Here is a 19,082-nt window from a genome sequence, read left to right as displayed (position 1 = left end):
ATTTAAGTTGTTTCCATGTCTTGGCTATTGTTAGAATCAGGTTTTGATTTTTAGTTTGTTTTGGCTGTGCCCGTGGCATGTGGAAGTTCCCTGGGCCAGGGATGGAACCCAAGCCACAGCAAGTACATCACTGGATCCTTAACCACCAGATGACCTGGGAACTCCTAGAACTAGTTTTTTAATCTAATATGCCATGTATCACATTTGCTTTTATTTGCTGCATTTATGCTGTGTACTGCTTTTTTCTTGTCTTGTTATTTTGATGCACGATTGGACTAAATGCAGGAAGAAAGTGAACATGTGCGAACCAACAGTCTTTTACTTACACAGTGCAACATGAGGCAGGGAAATCTCAGGTCCTTTTGAAGGAAATGACTGGTTTTTTGGTTTGACGTCTGCAGCGCAGTTTCAGCATGTCATTTCCTGCCAACCAATATAGCACAGATGGGAGGGAGCTAACTCGTCTCAGACAAATCACCTGCCTATTTCAGGTGAATATCCTTGTATCCTATCCTGCAGGGGTTTTGAGACAATAATCTTTTTTTAATTATAGTTGATGTACCTTCCTTCCTTCCCTCTTTCCTTCTCCCCTCCCCACACTCTATCATTTCTTAGAAAGACAAAACTACTGTCTCCCATCATTTTCTCCAAGTGGAAGAAAAAAAAAAGCAGGTGGCCATCAAGAACCCCCAAAGAATGATAACCTCAAGATAAAAATGCATTTATGATATAAATGGTATTCATATAATTGTGGTGGGTGGTTACTTTTATCCATCACCAGGCTAGTCCATGGTACCCTGATATTTGGTCCAACAGCAGTCTAAAGGTCTCTGTAAAGGTATTTTTTAGATGAGATGAACATTGAAGTTAAACAGACTGCCTGCCACAGTGTGGGTGGGCCGCACCCAATCAGTTGAAGGCCACAAAAGCAAAGACTAAGCATGACCCTGCAGAAGAGAGACTTCTACCTCCAGACATTGGAGTCAAGCTGCAACACCAATTTTGACCAGGCTTTGCAGCCTACTGGTCTACCCTGGAGATTTCTGACTTGACAGCTCTCATAATCACATGGGCTAATTCCTTAAAAATCTCTCTGTGTCTGTCTGGCTCTTTGCTTCACTCTGTCTCTCTCTCTGCATCTCTCCCCCTCCACACACACACATTATTATACCTTTTCATTTCATTATCTCTAGAGACCCCTAATACAACAATCCATGTATTATTCTCCTTTTCCCATATTCCTCAAAGCATTTGGCACCATGTTTCAGATTTTCCTGGGCCGTTTCGCATTATAAAGGTTTTGTGTGGCCCATGAAACTCTGGAGTCCAACTCTAGTAGGGAGAATGCCTCCTAATGATCACATTTGACAAGAGAAGGATTAGTGTAGGGTTTCAAAAATGAACTGTGCACACTTCACTGGAGAAACTGTTTAGCCGTGTTCTTGCGCATTCCTGAATCTTAATGACACTGCTAATTCAATGAGACATTAAGGTTTTCTATTCATGTTGCCGTGAAGCCATTGTTTAAGCTGCATCTGCTCCGTCCACCCGCTTTTAAAGATGGAAATGAAGACAAATGGGCCATTCTGCGTCAGAGTTCTTATGCTGGCAGGAGGTGTGGACTTGATGGATGTCAGGCAGACCATCACCTGCTCACTTCCCGTAGATGCACAGTGCACAGGAAAAGACACCTTTCTGAGGCCAACTTGGCCCTTGGCGACCTTGTGGAATAAGGGAGTTGGTTGTGGCACTTTCCTCTGTTTTCCCATGGTTCTGCAGATGCCACAGGTGTGAGCCTCTTTCTCATTCTTAGTTAAATCACGTGGCATTTCTGCAAATCTCTGACCTCGGCCGTGAGGGAGAATCCATCCCCAAAGCAAACAGACTTGGGCTGTAAGAGACCCTGGGCAAAGTCTTTCATCCTAGGCGCTAAAATGATGGACGATGGGAGCAAAGGAGGGTAGGCTGTCCTCATGTGCCTTTAAGATCCCGCACAATTAAAAGGACCCGAGGGAAGAGTTGGGGTTCAGGCCCCAGGACACTCCATCTGTCTTCTCTAAGAAGACAGGCTCCTTGGCCACCATCACCCATGACAGTGGACTGGGCTCCTTGGATCTTTTCTAGATACTTGTACAAACCTACCCTCCTCTCTCCTGAATATAAAGAACCATCTCCCTTATTCCATGAAAGACAGCCTTGAGTGGGGACGGGGAGACCCACCTGTTGGGAAGATTGCTGGTGGGCCCCACCCTGAGTTTGACCTTGACCTGTGGCCAGGTCATCTTCCTGTACATGACCTGTGCATCCAGGCTATGACACGCTAAGCCTTGGGGAGAAAAATAAAGCCACACCAAAGTACTTCCCTTGGATCGGCTCAGTTCGGGTGGGCGTGGCCTAAATCACCTCCCCCAACACACACACACACACAGAGCTTTTCACTTTCTAAGGGAACGTCCAAGGTAGACAGACTTTCATTGATTTTTCTTGGCCCTTGTTTCTGAGACGCTGCTTGTGCCACATGCATGGAGACGTCACCCAGTGTGACGTAAGGGAAGGTATTCACGATTTTATCTCCAGGAAAGAAAAAAACACACAAGACAATCACACACGTGTAACATCTTCACCTGAAGCACTGGGTTAATGTTAACTCCTTTCGAAATGAGATGCAATACGGGAGATTGCATTCCCTAAAAATAAATCCGGCATTTAGTTTCACTTCATTTCAGTTAGAATACAGTTAGTTATGAGTTGAGAAACTGTGTGACATAAATATGCCTATTTCTGACCTCAACCTCAGCAGACAATGCCTAACACCTAAGTGCCCCGAATCAGTAGTTCTGTCCTTGCAATCTAGAACGACACACATCAGAAAGTAGGAACAAGCGTTGCCACAGGGGTGGGGCCTGGGGGGGACAGGGTACCAGGTTTGCGTTCTAAGCCTGATGTGCTACAATCCAAAAAAAATTTTTTTTGTTTTTTTGAGGGTCGCACTTGTGGCATATAGAGATTCCCAGGCTAGGGCTCTAATCAGAGCTGTAGTTGCTGGCCTACACCACAGCTCACGGCAACAATGGATCCTTAACCCACGGAGCGAGGCCAGGGATCGAACCTGCAACCTCATGGATCCTAGTCAGGTTCATTTCCTAGTTGGGAACACCTACAATCTGAATTTTTAAGTGATACGCATTTTACTGTCTTAAAAAAGTAAGTCCAAACACAAACAGACGCACAGACACGTGGCCAAGGGGGTGGGCAGAGGGAGGGGATGGGTGGGGAGTTCAGAATTAGCGGGTGCAAACTATTACCTAGAGAAAGAATAAACAAGGCCCTTCTGTAGAGTGCAGGGAACTATATTCAATATCCTGAGATAAACCATCACAGAAAAGAATATGAACAAGAATATATATAAGTGTAAGTGAATCACTTTGCTGTACAGCCGCAGAAATTCATACAACATTGTACATTCACCATCCTTCACGAAAATAAAAAGAATAAAAGAAAAAACAAAGCAAATCAGTACAGAAACAGTCTCAACTCCCAATTCAATAAAATGAGACATAACCCATCTAAAGGCCCTTTGCCGGGAAATATTAACGTTTTCTCCTAAGCAACATTTGGATCCAAGAAGGACTCAAAACCCCAGCGTGGAATATCCAGAGCTAGGAAACACAGGACATCAGAGCAAACACTGCTCAGAAGAGAACGCAGAGCCTCACATTTTTACGGCAAAAAACAAGAAGCAACTAAAATCACTGACGTCAGTTTCTCTCCCATTCTGGTAGCAATTTCATTGCTCGCGTTTCCGTCCCAGCAGCAAACAATTCTCCACACCAGCTGGGGGTCCTGCCACCAGACTCACCTTCAACACTCTCCACCTGGAGGGACCTTAAGGGCTCAGCGCCAACCCCGCCTCCCCAATCACAGGTCCAGGTTGTCACCTGTGCTTCTGTTCCAGGGGCTTTGGGTGGGAGCCTCTCATTAACGTGCCAACATGGCTCACAGAGAAACACCATACCTGCGGGGTTACAGGTTTATTACAAAAGGAGATGATGACGCAGGAGCAGCCAGATGGAAGAGTGGCACAGGGCACTGCCTGGGCTGTTAAAGACCAGACACCAGGCCCCACATGGCATCTTTTACCCCAAGCCCCCTTTCACCAAACTTAGACTCAACTGCAGTCTCGGCTCTTCCAGAAACAGTCTTAAACCAGACCATCAGGAACTGCCTGCGCTTGAGGAATGAGCGCCCCCCCCCCACCCCTCCCCTACAGGACAGCGGCATTGCCATAACATCTATGCACCTCCTGCCTGCAAAAGCCCTTCCTTGCGCTCAGCTCCCAGAAGCTCCTTTCCACGCGCTAACCAGGTGCTGCCCCTTTCAGGAATCAAAAATAAAGCCAATAGAGCATGGACATGCACTCAGCTGAATTCTGTTGTTTTTCGCTAACGGGAGTGGGGGGAAACGCACCGGCCCTTCGACGCCGTCTCCAAGCGCACCTGGCGCCCCCGCCCTCCACGCAGTCCCCCGGTGGGTACCCTCCCCTTGCGGGCTTAGGGGAGGCATCCTCACGTGCGCGCAGGTGATGCTGACAAAACCACTGGTGATGAACTCCTGGTTCATCTCCACATCCAGCCCCTCCTCCGCCTGCACGCAGTGGAGCGGGGAACCCCCCCCCCCACATCCACGCGGTCGCCCAGGGGGAGCCCTCCCCGGGTGGGCTTAGTGGAGGTGTCATCACTCAAGCACAGGTGATGCAGCCAAGGTCACTGGTAATGACCGCCCCTCCCCCCGCCCTGTCTCCATCTCCACGCCCCGCCCCTCCTCCTTCCCCTGCACGTGGGTGGGGCGGGGCAACCAAAATAGTTCCCCTGTTTAATCCCCCCTGGGCAGCTCCCTGCCTGGTGGGAGCAGGGTGCTTTGCGCCTCAGAACAGCAAGCCTCCTTAGCCGGCGCCTCCGTAGGCAGGCGGACAGACCAGGTTCGTGTCTCTTGGGAGGGATCCCCTGCTCTCGGCCCCACCAGGTATAGTCAAAGAACAAAGAGATCCTGCCGGTGGGCAGGGCTTACCTTGCTCTCCCCCGGGGCTGAGCGCGGGCCTCTCCAGTGCCTCTGTGCTGGCAGCCGCCTTGCAGGGCCCCAGGGATCCTGCTCGGCGTCCCTCTCGGTCTGAGTGGGGCCACCTCGTGTGACACTGGTGGCTCTGTGGGCCTACTTGCCCTGAGGCCCCAGCCTGCCACGTCCTAGGACACCCCGCAGTCCCACGGGGGTTGAGGCGCTCTGCGGTGACAAGCTGTCCCCACTGGCCACGCACAGAAACTGGCGGGGCGGCGAGTGGCCATTGTGACAGTGGCAGGCCAGCTTAGGCCACCTCTTCCTGCAGCTTCAGGGAGGATGGCCAGGTGTCCAGCGTTCACAGCGTTTCTGCTTTGGCATCTGCGTCTGGAAGCCACGGCTCAGGGAGCCTCCGGTGCAGAGACTGTGCCAGTGCGGGTTCTCCAGCTCAGAAGGACCCGGTTCGGCGCTTCATCGGGACGCAGGTGAGTCCAATGGGCGTCTGGGCCCGGCGCTGCCCCGAGGCCCGGAGCGCAGCCTCCACGAGGATGCTCGGCTTCCCCGTCTCCCCAGCCGCCCTCCCGGTGAGTCCTGGGTCCGCTTTATCTACTTTGCTCTGTGGCTCCAGAAGGTTCTGTTTGGTGAGTTCTGGTTCCCTTGTATTTGGAGTTGGCTTTCTGGGCTCCAGAAGGTTTTGTGAATTCGGGCTGTGTTTTGTTTAGAGGTTGCTCCACGGACTCCAGAAAGTTCTGCGACTTCTGGTCCGGTTTTGTTCAGAGTTTGCTGAGTGGACTCCAGAAGGTTCTGCGAGTCCTGCTTCGGTTTGTTTCAGAGTTTGCTCGGTGGACTCCAGAAGGTTCTCTGACACCCAAGCGTTATCTGCCAGGACAAGCTCCGTGTCCTTGGGGGCGGGCGGTGGGCAGGCTCTCCGGAGGTCTGGGAAGCAGGGCCAGGGTGGATGTCGGATGAGGGGGGCTGCGGGAGCCTGGCGGGTGCGCTGGGAGCAGGTGGCAGGCTGGGGCCTGAGCCGCCGAGGTCGCGGGAGGTCACACCCACGTGGCCAGAATGGGGGGTGATGCGTCTGCGGGGCTCCCTGCTGGCTCAGCCGGGCCTTTGGCCATCCTCCTGGCAGCCAGGGGTTTCAGAGCACTGGAGCCCCTTTCAGGGCCCAGCCCGTCTCCACAGCACGTGGCCATCCAGCTTGGAACGTGGGGGACACAGGGGCGTCCTGGGGAACATGCTGCTCAGCCCTGGGAGGGGCGGGTAGCAAGCCCTTCGCTCACGTGGATTCACTTTACCGTAGCCTTCCAAACGCGAGCGGGAAACCGCGCTGCCTTTGAACAGCGTGGAATTGGCCTCTTAGCTGGGTCCTGTTAGTGAGAACCAATCGGGCAGATGCCTGGGTTCAGCAGGCCTACCTTCGGGGGGCAGGGGGGATCGTTCTTGGGGTGGAGCACGACTGCCCACAGGGGCGGTGGCCAAGCAGCCCCCCATGCCGTGAGCTGGTCGCTTACTGCTTATATGAGTCAGCTGGGTGGCTTGATTACAAAGTAGCCCAGACAGAGCTGCTTAAGCAATGATGTTATGTCTCCCCTTCCTGGAGCCTGCAGTCTGAGACGCAGGAGTGGGCAGGGCTGGTCCCTCCCGAGACCTCTCTCCTGGGCGTGTGGATGGGCTATCTCCTCCCTGTGTCCTCACAGGGTCATCCCTCTGTGTGTGTCTGTGTCCTGACCTCCTCCTCTTGTGAGGACACTAGTCCAACTGCATTATTCTTTTCCATATGCTTTTAAGTTATAATGTATCACAGGATGTTGAATATAGTTCCTGTGTTGTACAGTAGGACCTTGTTTTTGACCTATTTTATATAGAATAGTGTGTATTTGTTAATCCCCAGCTCCTAATCTATTCCCCACCCCCACGTTTCCCCTTTGGTAACTTTGTGTTTTAGGTGAGTCTGTTTCTGTTCTGTTAATAAGTTCATTTGTATCCTTTTCTTAGATTCCACATATAAGTGATATCATACATTCGGCCTGGATTTAGTGTGATCTCTAAGTCCACCCATGTTGCTATAAATGGTATTATTCCATTCTTTTTTATGACCGAGTAGTATTCCATCGTATAAATATACCACATCTTTATTCATTCATCTATCAATGTTGTTTCCATTGTCTTGACTATTTTGAATAGTGCTGCTGTAGGAGTTCCCATCGTGGCTCAGCAGAAATGAATCCTACTAGGAACCATGAGGGTGCAGGTTCGATCCCTGGCCTCATTCAGTGGGTTAAGGATCTGGCATTGCTGTGAGCTGTGGTGTAGGTCGCAGACGTGGCTCAGATCCTGTGATGCTGTGGCTGCGATGTAGGCCAGCAGCTGCGGCGCTAATTAGACTCCTAGCTTGGGAACCTCCATATGCCACAGGTGTGGCCCTAAAAAGACCTATACATATATATATATATATATATATGTATGTAGTGTTGCTGTGAACGTAGGGGTACATGTACCTTCAAATGAGTGGCTTTTTTCCCCCCATATAAATGCCCAGGAGTGAGATTGGTGGATCATAGGGTACTTGTATTCTTAGTTTTTCTAAGAAAACTTCATACTGTTTTCCATAGTGGTTGTGATGTTAAAGAGTCAGCAATGAGTGATTGCTTGAAGCGAGATCTTAATTCTCTGCTCAGCAGTGGAACCTGGGCAGCCTGGGTGAAACCCAGGAATCCTACCCACGAACACCGGCTGGAGGCTGAAAGCAGACCTGCCCTGATTCTTGCCCCCTGTTGAAAGCAGAATGTTTCAGGGGGGCAAAGACTGTGAAAACAGGTACAAAGTTTATTGTTAGAAACACAGCAGGACAAGTGGGAGAGCACAGAAATACAGAGGATGAGTCTATGTATCTAGGGCAGAAGTAAAGCAGTCACACACACCCAAAGGAGGCGTGAAGGTGCAGGCACGCCCCTCCATAAGGATCGCGCCAGACAGGTGATTTAAATCACACATATGGGCCAGTTCTTCCAGGTCTTTGTCTTCCTTTGGCCAATTACCTGGTTTTAGCTTTCACACCTGACCAGACCTAGGGTCCTCCCCGATCTGCGTGCGCATCTTTTGGCCAAGACGGATTCTAGAGCGGAGCTTGGCGGGAAGGTGATTCAGACTTAGGATGGCCCGGCACCCCCTCCGTTTCTGAACCAGAGGGGTCTCTCTGTGCATGTGGAGTTGGGGGCTCGCTGACGCCAAGGATGGGGAGTATGTGACCTCTTTGTCCTCTCCAAGCAGGGCTCAGCCCATCTTCTGGTCCTATTATCAGCATTGTTTAACAAGGGCACAGAAGACAAGTACCAGTTATTGCTTTGTGCCTGCTGCTTCAGTCTTAAAGCCTAGACAGGTGGCTGGTTGTAAATGCTTGTCCCAGAGCCCACCTGTCTCCTGCCTCAAGAAGTGTAAATGAGAAGCTCGTTGCAAATGCCTATCCTGGAGCTCATCTATCTCCTGCCTCAGCTGCAGGAATTTACATTCCCACCAACAGCAGAGGAGGGGTTCTCTTTTGTAGGTATGGACATTATATTAAGACATATTGTTTTTAGGGTCTTTTTGTACTTGACCCATTACTTTTTAATAGTCTTTATAGGGATGCAGATTTTCTTCTGTTAGGTCCAGGGCACAGAACCCACACCGTGAAAAAGCAAGATTCTCCACTGGACTCTGAATGTTTTAGATGCTCAGAAAACATACAGGTGTTTAGAAAATGTTGGGATGGATGGTGCTGCTTTAGAAGTACTAAATAGGGATCTACATGTACTATTTTTTAAAGATTTTAATTTTTTCCATTAGAATTGATTTACAATTTTCTGTCAATTTCTGCTGTACAGCAAAGCGACTCAGTTATATATATATTATGTATGTGTATATATATATATGCTCTTTTTCTCACATTGTCCTCCATCATGTTCCATCATAAGTGACTAGATAAAGTTCCTTGTGCTATAAAGTGGGATCTCATTGCTTATCCACTGCAGATGCTGCAGTTTGCATCTACAAACCCCAAACTCCCTGTCCATCCTGCTCCCTCCCCCTTGGCAACCACAAGTCTGTTCTCCAAGTCCATGAGTTTGTTTCTTTTCTATAGAAAGGTTCATTTGTGCCGTATATTAGATTCCAAATAAAGTGATATCATAGGGTATTTGTCTTTCTGACTTGACTTAATAAGAGAGTCTCTAGTTCCATCCATGTTGCTGCAGATGGCATTATGTCATTCTTGTTGATGGCTGAGTAGTATTCCATTGTGTGTGTATATATATATATACCACGTCCTCCTCATCCAATTGTCTGTTGATGGACATTTGGGTTGTTTCCATGTCTTGGCTATAGTGAATAGTGCTGCAATGAACATGTGGGTACATGTATCTTTTCCAATGAAAGTTTTGTCTAGATATATGCCCAAGAGTAGGGTTGCTGTGTCATAGAGTAGTTGTTATTTGTGACTTGTTAATGATGGCCATTCTGACCAGTGTGAGGTGGTACCTCATTGTATTTTTGATTTGCATTTCTCTAGTAATTTGTGAGTTGATCATTTTTTCATGTGCCTATTGGCCATCTGTATGTCTTCTTTGGAGAAATGTCTATTCAGTTCTTCTGCCCCTTTTGCAATTGGGTTGTTGGTTTTTTTCTTTTTTTTTTTGCTGTCAAGTTGTATCAGTTGTTCATATATTTTATAGATGAAGCCTTTGTTGGTTGCATCATTTGAAACTACTCCCATTCCATAGGTTGTCTTTTTTTTTTTTTTTAAACAGTTTCCTTTGCTGTGCAAAAGCTTCTAAGTTTGATTAGGTCCCATTGGTTTATTTTTGTTTTTATTTCTGTTGCCTTGGGAGAATGACCTGAGAAAATATTCATGAGGTTGATGTCAGAGAATGTTTTGCCTATGTTCTCTTCTAGGAGTTTGATGTGTCTTGTCTTATGTTGAAGTCTTTAAGCCATTTTGAGTTTACTTTTGTGTATGGTGGGAGGGTGTGTTCTAGTTTCATTGATTGACTTGTAGCTTTCCAGTTTTCCCAGTATCACTTGCTGAAGAGAATGTCTTTTTCCAATTTTATGTTCTTGTCTCCTTTGTCAAAGAGTAATTGGCATTGGGTGTCAGGGTTTATTTCTGAATTCTCTATTCTATTCCATTGGTCCGTATGTCTGTTTTGGTACCAGTACTACACTGTCTTGATTACTGTAGGTTTGTAATATTGTCTGAAGTCTGGGAGGGTTATGCCTCCTGCTTGTTTTTTTCCCCCTCAGGATTTCTTTGGCAATTCTGGGCCTTTTGTTGTTCTATATAAATTTTTGGATTGTTCATTCTAGTTCTTTGAAAAATGTCATGGGTCATTTGATAGGGATTGCACTGAATCTGTAGATTGCATTGGATAGTATGGCTATTTTAACAACATTAATTTTTCCAATCCAGGAACATGGAATGTCTTTCCATTTCTTTGAATCTTCTTGCATTTCTTTGATTAATGTTTTATAGTTCTCAGCATATGTCTTTCACCTCCTTAGTCAGGTTTATTCCTAGGTATTTAATTTTTTGGGGTGCAATTTTAAAAGGTACTGTATTTTTATATTCCTTTTCTAATATTTTGCTGTGAGTATACAAAAAAATGCAACCAATTTCTTTTTTTTTTTTTTTTTTGTCTTTTTGCCCTTTCTAGGGCTGCTCCTGTGGCATATAGAAGTTCCCAGGCTAGGGGTCTAATTGGAGCTGTAGATGACGGCCTGCACCAGAGCCACAGCAACACAGGATCTGAGCTGCATCTGCAACCTACACCACAGCTCATGGCAATGCCGGATCCTTAACCCACTGAGCAAGGCCAGGGATTGAACCTGAAACCTCATGGTTCCTAGTCAGATTTGTTAAAAACTATGCCATGATGGGAACTCCAAAATGCAACCAGTTTCTGACTGTTAACCTTGTATCATGCTACTTTGCTGAATTTATTGATCAGTTTGAGTAGTTTTTGGGTTGAGTCCTTAGGGTTTTCTATATACAGTATCATGTCATCTGCATAGAGTGACAATTTTACCTCTTCTCTTCCAGTTTTGATACTTTTTATTTCTCTTGTTTGATTGTTTGATTACTGTGGCTAGGACTTCCAGTATTATGTTGAGTAAAAGTGGTGAGAGTGGGCATCCTTGGGTTGCTCCAGATTTTATTAGTGGGTAGGCTTTCAGCTTTTCTCCGTTGAGTATTATATTGGCTGTGGATTTGTCATAAATGGCTTTAATTATGGTAAGGTATGTTTGCTTTATGCCCACTTTGACTTTTGTTAATGTGGTGTATGATGTTGATTGATTTGTGTATGTTGAACCAACCTTGTGAACCTGGGATGAATCCCACTTGGTTGTGTATGATCTTTTTTATATGTTGTTGGATTCAGTTGGCTAAAATTTTGTTGAGAATTTTTGCATCTATATTCATCAAAGATATTGGCCTATAATTTTCTTTTTTTTTTTTTTGGTAGTATCTTTGTCTGATTTTGGCATTAGGGTGATGGTGGCTTCAAGAATGTCTTTGGGAGTGTTCATTCTTCTTCAACCTTTTGGAAAAATTTAAGAAGGATGGGTATAAATTTGGTAGAACTTGACTTTGAAGCCATCTGGCCCTGGACTTCTGTTTGAAAGGAGTGTTTTTATTACGTATTCAGTTTCATTTCTAGTGATCGGACTTTTCAACTGATCGATATCTTTTTTTTTTTTTTTTTTTGTCTTTTTGCTCTTTCTTGGGCTGCTCCCGTGACATATGGAGGTTCCCAGGCTAGGGGTCTAATCGGAGCTGTAGCCACCAGCCTACGCTGGAGCCACAGCAATGCTGGATCTGAGCTGCATCTGCAACCTACACCACAGCTCACGGCAACGCCGGATCCTTAACCCACTGAGCAAGGGCAGGGACCGAACCCGCAACCTCATGGTTCCTAGTCGGATTTGTTAACGACTGTGCCACAACGGGAACTCCCCTGATCTATTTCTTTTTGATTCAGTTTCGGTGGGCTGTATGTTTCTCAAAAGTTGTCCATTTCTTCTAGTTGCCACATTCATTGACATATAATTGTTCATAGTATTAGCTTACAGTGTTTTGGAGTGTTTGTATTTCTGCAGTATCCATTGAGATTTCTCCTTTTTCATTTCTTATTTTCTTTGAGTTCTTCTCTTGGTTAGTCTGGCCAGAGGTTTGTCAATTTTGGTTTTATTTATTTTTTTTCTATTGCTTTTTGAATCTCTTTTTATTGATTTCTTCTCTGATCTTTGTGATTTCCTTCCTTTGCTGACTTTGGGTTTTGTTTGTTCTCTTTTTCTAATTCTTTTAGGTGGTAAGTTGTTGATTGCAGATTTTCTTCGTATTTGACAAAGTCCTGTATTGCTATGAATTTCCCTGTAAGCACTGCTTTTGCAGCATCCCATCAGTTTTGAATGGTTGTGTCTTCATTATCATTTGTCTTAAGGTTTTTTCAGATTTCCATTATGATTTCCTCATTGACCCACTGGTTTTTTAGTAGCATGTTGTTATTGTCCCCATGTAGTCAGTTTTTTCTCATTTCTTTTCCTGTGGTTGATTTCTACTTTCATACCATTGTGGTCAGAGAAGATACTTGAAATAATTTCTATACTCTTGAATTTGTCAAGGTTAGATTTGTGCCCCAGTATGTAGTTAATCCTTGAAAATGTTGCATTGAAAAGAACGTATATTCTGATTTTTTTTGGATGTAATATTCTGAAAATGTCAATTAAGTCTAACTTTTCTATTGTGTCACTTAGGATCTCTGTTGCCTTATTGATATTGTTTAGAGGATCTGTCCACTGATGTGAGTAGGGAGATATACAGTCTCCTACTATGATTGTATTCCCATCAATTTCTCCTTTTATGTCTGTTAGTATTTGTTGTAGGTATCTGGGAGCTCCTATATTAGGGGCATATATATTGACAATTGTAATATCTTTTTCTTGAATGGATCCTTTTATCATTAAATAGGGTCCTTCTATGTCTTTCTTTACGACCTTTGTTTTAAAGTCTATTTTGTCTGATATGAGGATTGCAACTCCTGCTTTCCTGTCTTTTCCATTCACATGAAATATTTTTTCCCATCCTTCCCTTTCAATTTATATGTGTCCTTGGCCCTAAGAGGGGTCTGCTGTAGACAGCATATCGTATGCTCTTGTTTTTTAAATCAATTTGCCACTCTGTGTCTTTTGATTGGGGCATTCAGTCCATTGATATTTAAGGTAATTATCAATAAATATGTGTTTATTGCCATTTTAAACCTTGCTTTCCAGTTGATTTTATGTTTCTCCTTGGTTCTTTTCTTTTTTTTCTGGTTGGATGATTTCCTTTATGCTTGTGTCCCTTTCTTTTTAGTTTTTGTGAATGTGATGTTTGGTTTTGATTTGAGGTTGCCCTGTTTTTCAAATACGTTAACCCCTTCCTATATTTGCTTGCTTTAGTCTGATAATCAAAAGCTCAAACACATTCTTAAAAAAAAGTCTAGATTTTCTTGCTTTCCATCCCCATATTTTATCATTTTGAAGTCCTTTTTTAAACATCTTCATGTTTGTCCTTTCCCTATTCCTTAGGTTTATCATCGTTTTTGCAGTAGGTGTTTTTTTGTTTTTTTTTTTTTTAGATCTGTAAACTGTCTTATTTAAGAGATTGCTTTCCAATTTTGATCTCCTCCATCTTATTTCTTCTTACTTATTTTTTATTTAGAGAAGCCCTTTCATTATTTCTTTTAGAATAGGTTTAGTTTGGCTGTAGACTTTTAGTTTTTGTTTGTTGTAGGAATTCTTTATTTCTCCTTCTATTTTTTTTTTTTTTCTTGGTCTCTTGTCTTTTTAGGGCCACACCCACAGTATATGGAGGTTCCCAGGCTAGGGTCTAATTGGAGCTGTAGCCTCTGGCCTACGCCACAGCAACAGCAATGCCAGATCCGAGCCGCATCTGTGACCTACGTCACAGTTCACAGCAACGCCGGATCCTTAACTCACTGAGCGAGGCCAGGGATTGAACCCGCAACCTCATGGTTCCTAGTCGGATTCGTTTCTGCTGCGCCATGATGGGAACTCCTCTCCTTCTATTTTAAGTGATACTCTTTCGGGGTAGAGTATTCTAGGCTGCACATTTTTCCCTTTGAGAACTTTGAATATATCTTGCCCCTCCCTTCTGGCCTGTAGTGTTTCTGCAGAGAAGTCAGCTGATGGCTTTATGGAGGCTCCCTTATAATTCTTTTGTTTGCCATTTTTTTTTCTTTTTAGGGCTGCACTCATGGCATATGGAGGTTCCCAGGCTAGGGGTCGAATCAGAGCTACAGCTGTTGGCCTACACCACAGCCACAGCCAGGCAGGATCTGAGCCATCTCTATGACCTACATGACAGTGCACAGCAACACTGGATCCTTAACCCACTGAGAGAGGCCAGGGATCGAACCTGCAACCTCCTGGTTACTAGTTGGATTCATTTCCGCTGTGCCACAACAGGAACTCCCCCAGCTTTTGCCATTTTTATTATAATATGTCCGGGTGTGGGCCTGTTGTGGTTCAGGTTGTTTGGGGCTATCTCTGCTTCCTGTATCTTGATACCTGTTTCCTTTAGATTTGGAAAGCTTTCAGCCATAATTTCATCACATATTTTCAATCCCCTGTTCTTTCTCTTCTTCGGGAATCCCTATTATGCATAGCTTGCCCTGCTTTATATCATCCCATAGATGTCTTATATTGCTTTCATGTTTTTTCATTTGGTTTTCTGTCTGCTGTCCTGCTTGGGTGATTTCCGTTATTCTATCTTCCACATCACTAATTCGTTCCTCTGCATTATTCATTCTGCTCTTCAACGCCGCTTGTGTCTCTGCAAATGAGTTTTCTAATTTTTCTTGGCTCCCCTCATATTCTCTAGTTCCTTTCTAAAGGAATCTGCGTTGCTATTCATATCTGCTCTTAATTCCTTCATAATCACTCTTAATTCCTTCAGTATTTTCACTGTCTTCTTTTTGACCTCAGTTTCTGTTAGACTGCAGAGGTCTGTTTCAGTGTTTCCTCCTTTAGGGGAATTTTCCTGTTCTTTTCATTGGGAATGATGCCTGAGCTTCTTCATTTGCTTATATTTTTCTTATTCAGTGCGTTTAGGGAAATCAAATACTGTAGTCTTGGAGGGCTATTTATATGTGCAAAGCACCCTGTTTGTATTTCGTGAGGGCTTCCTTTTTATTTCTAGGGTCCTGCGTGTGCCTCCAGGGAGATGGAGGCTGTGGGTAAGGCCAGTAGCTAGTACCTGGTTGCTGGTGCCTTGACAGTGGCAAGGACCCATGGGAAGGTGAGGCAGGGCCCTGGGAAGTGACAGTCATCAGGCATGCTTGGACACTGCCCTGAGCGTTTGGCAGGGGCAAAGCAGGGTGGGTGTGTTTCCACGGCAGTGAGCGCAACAAGGGGTGGGGCTTGGCTGCAGTGCCCTTCTTTGCCGACTTGTGAGGAGATTGGGGCGCAGGTGGAGCCCATTCACAGAACTCTGGTGGTGGCAGGCCACGCCTCCCTCTGGTTTCTGAGATGACTGCTGCGGTGTGTCCCCGCCTCCTGTAGAGCGTACCCCCCTGCTGCTCTTAGCCCACACAAGAAATGCCCGGCCACCATACCCTGCGCAAGAGGCGCCTGCTGTCCCATACGTGGAGCATGTGGCCTCTTGTTACCTGTAGCCTGTGCCAGAGGCGCCCCACCCTCTGAGAGCCCGCGGTGTGCACGTGTGCAGGGGGATTCCCATGGCTGTCCTCCCCTCCCCCTCTCACCCTCCCCAGCGGTGGCACTGTGTGTCTCCGGCAGGGCTGGCCCTCCTCTGGGGTTCCCTCAGCTGTGGTGTTCCACTCCCCGCCCGTGGCACAGCGCCCCGTAGCCCCCACACCGCCACCCCCCGTCGTCTCCCCAGGACTGACCTCCGGAGCCTGCGTCTCAGCGCCCAGCCCCCACCCGAGCTTCTCCGGCTGTGGTGTCCCGGGCGGTGGTGCAGATGCTCCCTGCGGCTCACTCTGCTTGGCTGATCTCCGTCCAGCTGCTTCACGTTTCCCAGCGACACTGAGGTCCCTCCGTCTTGGCCGATCTCCCGGTTGGTTAGGTGGCTTCCCAGGGTGTGGATTTCTTTTCCCTCTCACCCCTCCCTCTCCAGAATGCTCTTCTCACCTTGAATCCCTTTCTCTCTCTTTTTTCCTTTTGTTCTACCCAGGTCTGTGGAGGGTTTCATGCCCTTTTTGGAGGTTTCAGGTCTTTGCCAACATTCAGTAGCTGTTCTCTGTGAATCGTCCTACAGGAAGATTTTTTTTAACGTGTTTGTGGGAGAAGGTGAACTCCACCTTGTACTGTTGCACCATCTTGATACTTCTCTCTAAATGTACTATTTTGATATAAATTGGGTTTGACCTGTTCTTTCCTGTAGAGTCACCAGATTCTGCTTTCCCGTATAATCATCGATTCTGTTAAATGTCCTAAGAGGCACTGAAGTAGCTATGAATTGACCACCTATTCTGTATGTTTATTGTCTTTAAAAAAAGGCATATCTATATTCTATCTTTATGGATTTGGCTATTCTGGATGTTTCCTTTCAAGGCAGCTGTGCCGTATTGGTCCTTTGGTCTCTGGTCTGTCTAGGGATTGGGGGCAGGAGAAGAGGAGGAGATAATATAGCTTAATTCTTGGGGACCCTGAAAAAGTTTTGGAAATCGTGGCTATGATGGAAGATGACTCTTGAATGCGGTGAATGCCATGGAGTTGTGCACTTAAAACATTGTCGAACCTGCAAATGTGATTTGCATGTATTTTACCTCAGTGAAAAAAATGGAGACATGGTTGGCAAATACTGGGAGACAAACCTCAAACCAAAGAAAACAGAAGGCATCAACAGAAAGGCCATGCAATTTGTGAAATTTGTGAAACAAAACCAAAACGAACCTTTGCAGGTTGGAAGAAAACATGAGGAAAATAGGAGATTGGCAAGGGGTTGATCATTGCACTATCGGAAAAGTCCTCTAATAGAGGAAAAGAAATGTTTAAACGAGGCTGGAAAACTGGGAATTATCATCCTTTCATGTGTCGAATAAGGTGTAAAATCTTAAATGTCAGTCCTGCTCATGGTTTGCTATCATAGTGGCCATTTTTTTTGGGGGGGGGCTGCACCTGCTGCAAATGGAGGTGAAAGATATTAGATAAAATAGATGATGAATTGATAAAAGAATGGAAAACATGATAAGAGTAGATAAGAGATATATACAGGCTAGGGATCGAATAGGAGCTGTAGCCACTGGCTTCCCCAGCAACGCCAGATCTGAGCTGCCTCTGTGACCTACCCCACAGCTCACACCAATGCCAGATCCTTAACCCACGGAGCAAGGCCAGGGATGGAACCTGCGTCCTCCTGGATGCTCATCAGGTTCGTTTTGGCTGAGCCACGACGAAAACTCCATAATGGCAAAATTTTTAAAAGTTGTATTTCTTTTATTGATTGGGGCCAACTGCACACACACACACACACACAACATGTGTGTAAATACATTGTTACAGTTCTTATGGTTCTTTGGAGGATGAGTCTGATAGTTTTTCAAACTACCAATGCCTGCCTTCTTGGACTCCTTAATTATACTTTGGGGAAACCATTGAACAGGTGCAAAAACTAACAGCACATAGTTGCAAAGATACATCCTTTCTACAACACTGTTGACTGCAGTGAATTATTGAAAATGACAGCGTTTCCATTACTCATGGGTCACATGTGGATGACGTGTAGATTGGGTGTGGATCGCACATGGATCACATGACAATCACTCCACCTCTTGACTGTTTTATCTGTTGCTAATCATGTATTTCATGTTTGTATAACATGCAGACCAGGCGTGGATCATGTGACGATCACGTTTGGATCATGTAACAAGCATGACTATTGTGTGAGGATCTCCTGACGATGCCATGTGTATCATCTTCCTCAGTTTTGTATCTGTCCTCTATTTTTGAATTTATGGCTCTACCTCTTGTCTGTTTCATCTGTTGTCAACCATGTACTTCCTGTTTGTATAACATGCAGGCAGCTGTGGATCATGCCTGGATCCCCTGATGTTCATGTGATGAACACGTGCAGCTCACATGGCGGTCACATGTGGATCCCCTGTCAATCATGTATGGACCACTGCAGATGGTGGAGATCACATGTCAGTCACGTGCAAATCGGGTGTGGATCACGTGACAATCATTCTACCTCTTGAGTCTTTTATCATCAGTCCTGTATTTGATGTTTGTATAACATGTGGTTCACATGAGGTCCATGCTTGGATCAGTGATGTTCATGTAAGGAACAGGTGTGGATCACAGGACAGTCACATACACATCGTCTATATTTAAATGTATCACTCCATTTATTATTTTTTCTATCGCCAGTCATCGACTGCGTGTGTGTGAGGATCACATGATCACGTGAGCATCATGTGACGTTCATGTGTGCACCATCGCCCTCAGTTTTGTCTCTGTCATCTGTCTTTAAATTTATCACTCCTTATCTTCTTTATCTGTTAGCAACATGCACTTCTGGAGTGTTTAACATGTGGACCACGTGCAGATCACAGGACAATCCCGTGGTGGATCATGTGGCTGTCATCTCTGTCATCTCTATGTGTGACTGTGACCTTGTCAATTGTCACCCATCATTTGGCTCATGAGTTTATCTATCAACTATTTTACCTATTACCAGTCACGTATTTCATGTTTTGAGCACATTTTGATCACGTGAGCCTCACGTGTCAGTCACCTATCTCAGCTCTGTGTATATCTGTCATCTATCTTATCATGTTTTCCATCTTGTAACTTAGCAGTTCATCATCTATTTTATCTAATATCTTTCACCTCATTCAATTGTCTCTCACATGTGCGTCTTGCGTGGGTCATGGTGGATCACACATCTTTCACGTGTCGATCACGTGTCTACCATCTATCTCAGCTATGTAGCTGTCATCTGTCTTATTGGTTGCCATCCATCATTT

General features: G+C 45.6%; 1 long non-coding RNA gene across 3 annotated transcripts in view; it reads left to right on the top strand.

Annotated features, from left to right (window-relative positions):
* The window catches only part of LOC110257932, a 79,840-nt gene continuing 65,599 nt past the window's right edge, over positions 4,842-19,082 (top strand). The window contains exons 1-3 of one of the 3 annotated variants that reach the window (XR_002340933.1): positions 4,845-4,978; positions 5,381-5,537; positions 16,286-16,509. This is a non-coding gene — a long non-coding RNA (uncharacterized LOC110257932). Of the gene's footprint in view, positions 5,023-5,380; positions 5,538-16,285; positions 16,510-19,082 lie in introns of those variants that run through there. The other 2 variants (XR_002340934.1, XR_002340932.1) reach the window with 2 other exon arrangements.

The sequence above is a fragment of the Sus scrofa genome, chromosome Y (genome assembly GCF_000003025.6).
Source record: "Sus scrofa isolate TJ Tabasco breed Duroc chromosome Y, Sscrofa11.1, whole genome shotgun sequence".
Taxonomy (NCBI): Eukaryota; Metazoa; Chordata; class Mammalia; order Artiodactyla; family Suidae; genus Sus; species Sus scrofa.
Note: the sequence above shows the minus strand (reverse complement) of the source record. Positions and strands in the feature narration are given on the sequence as shown.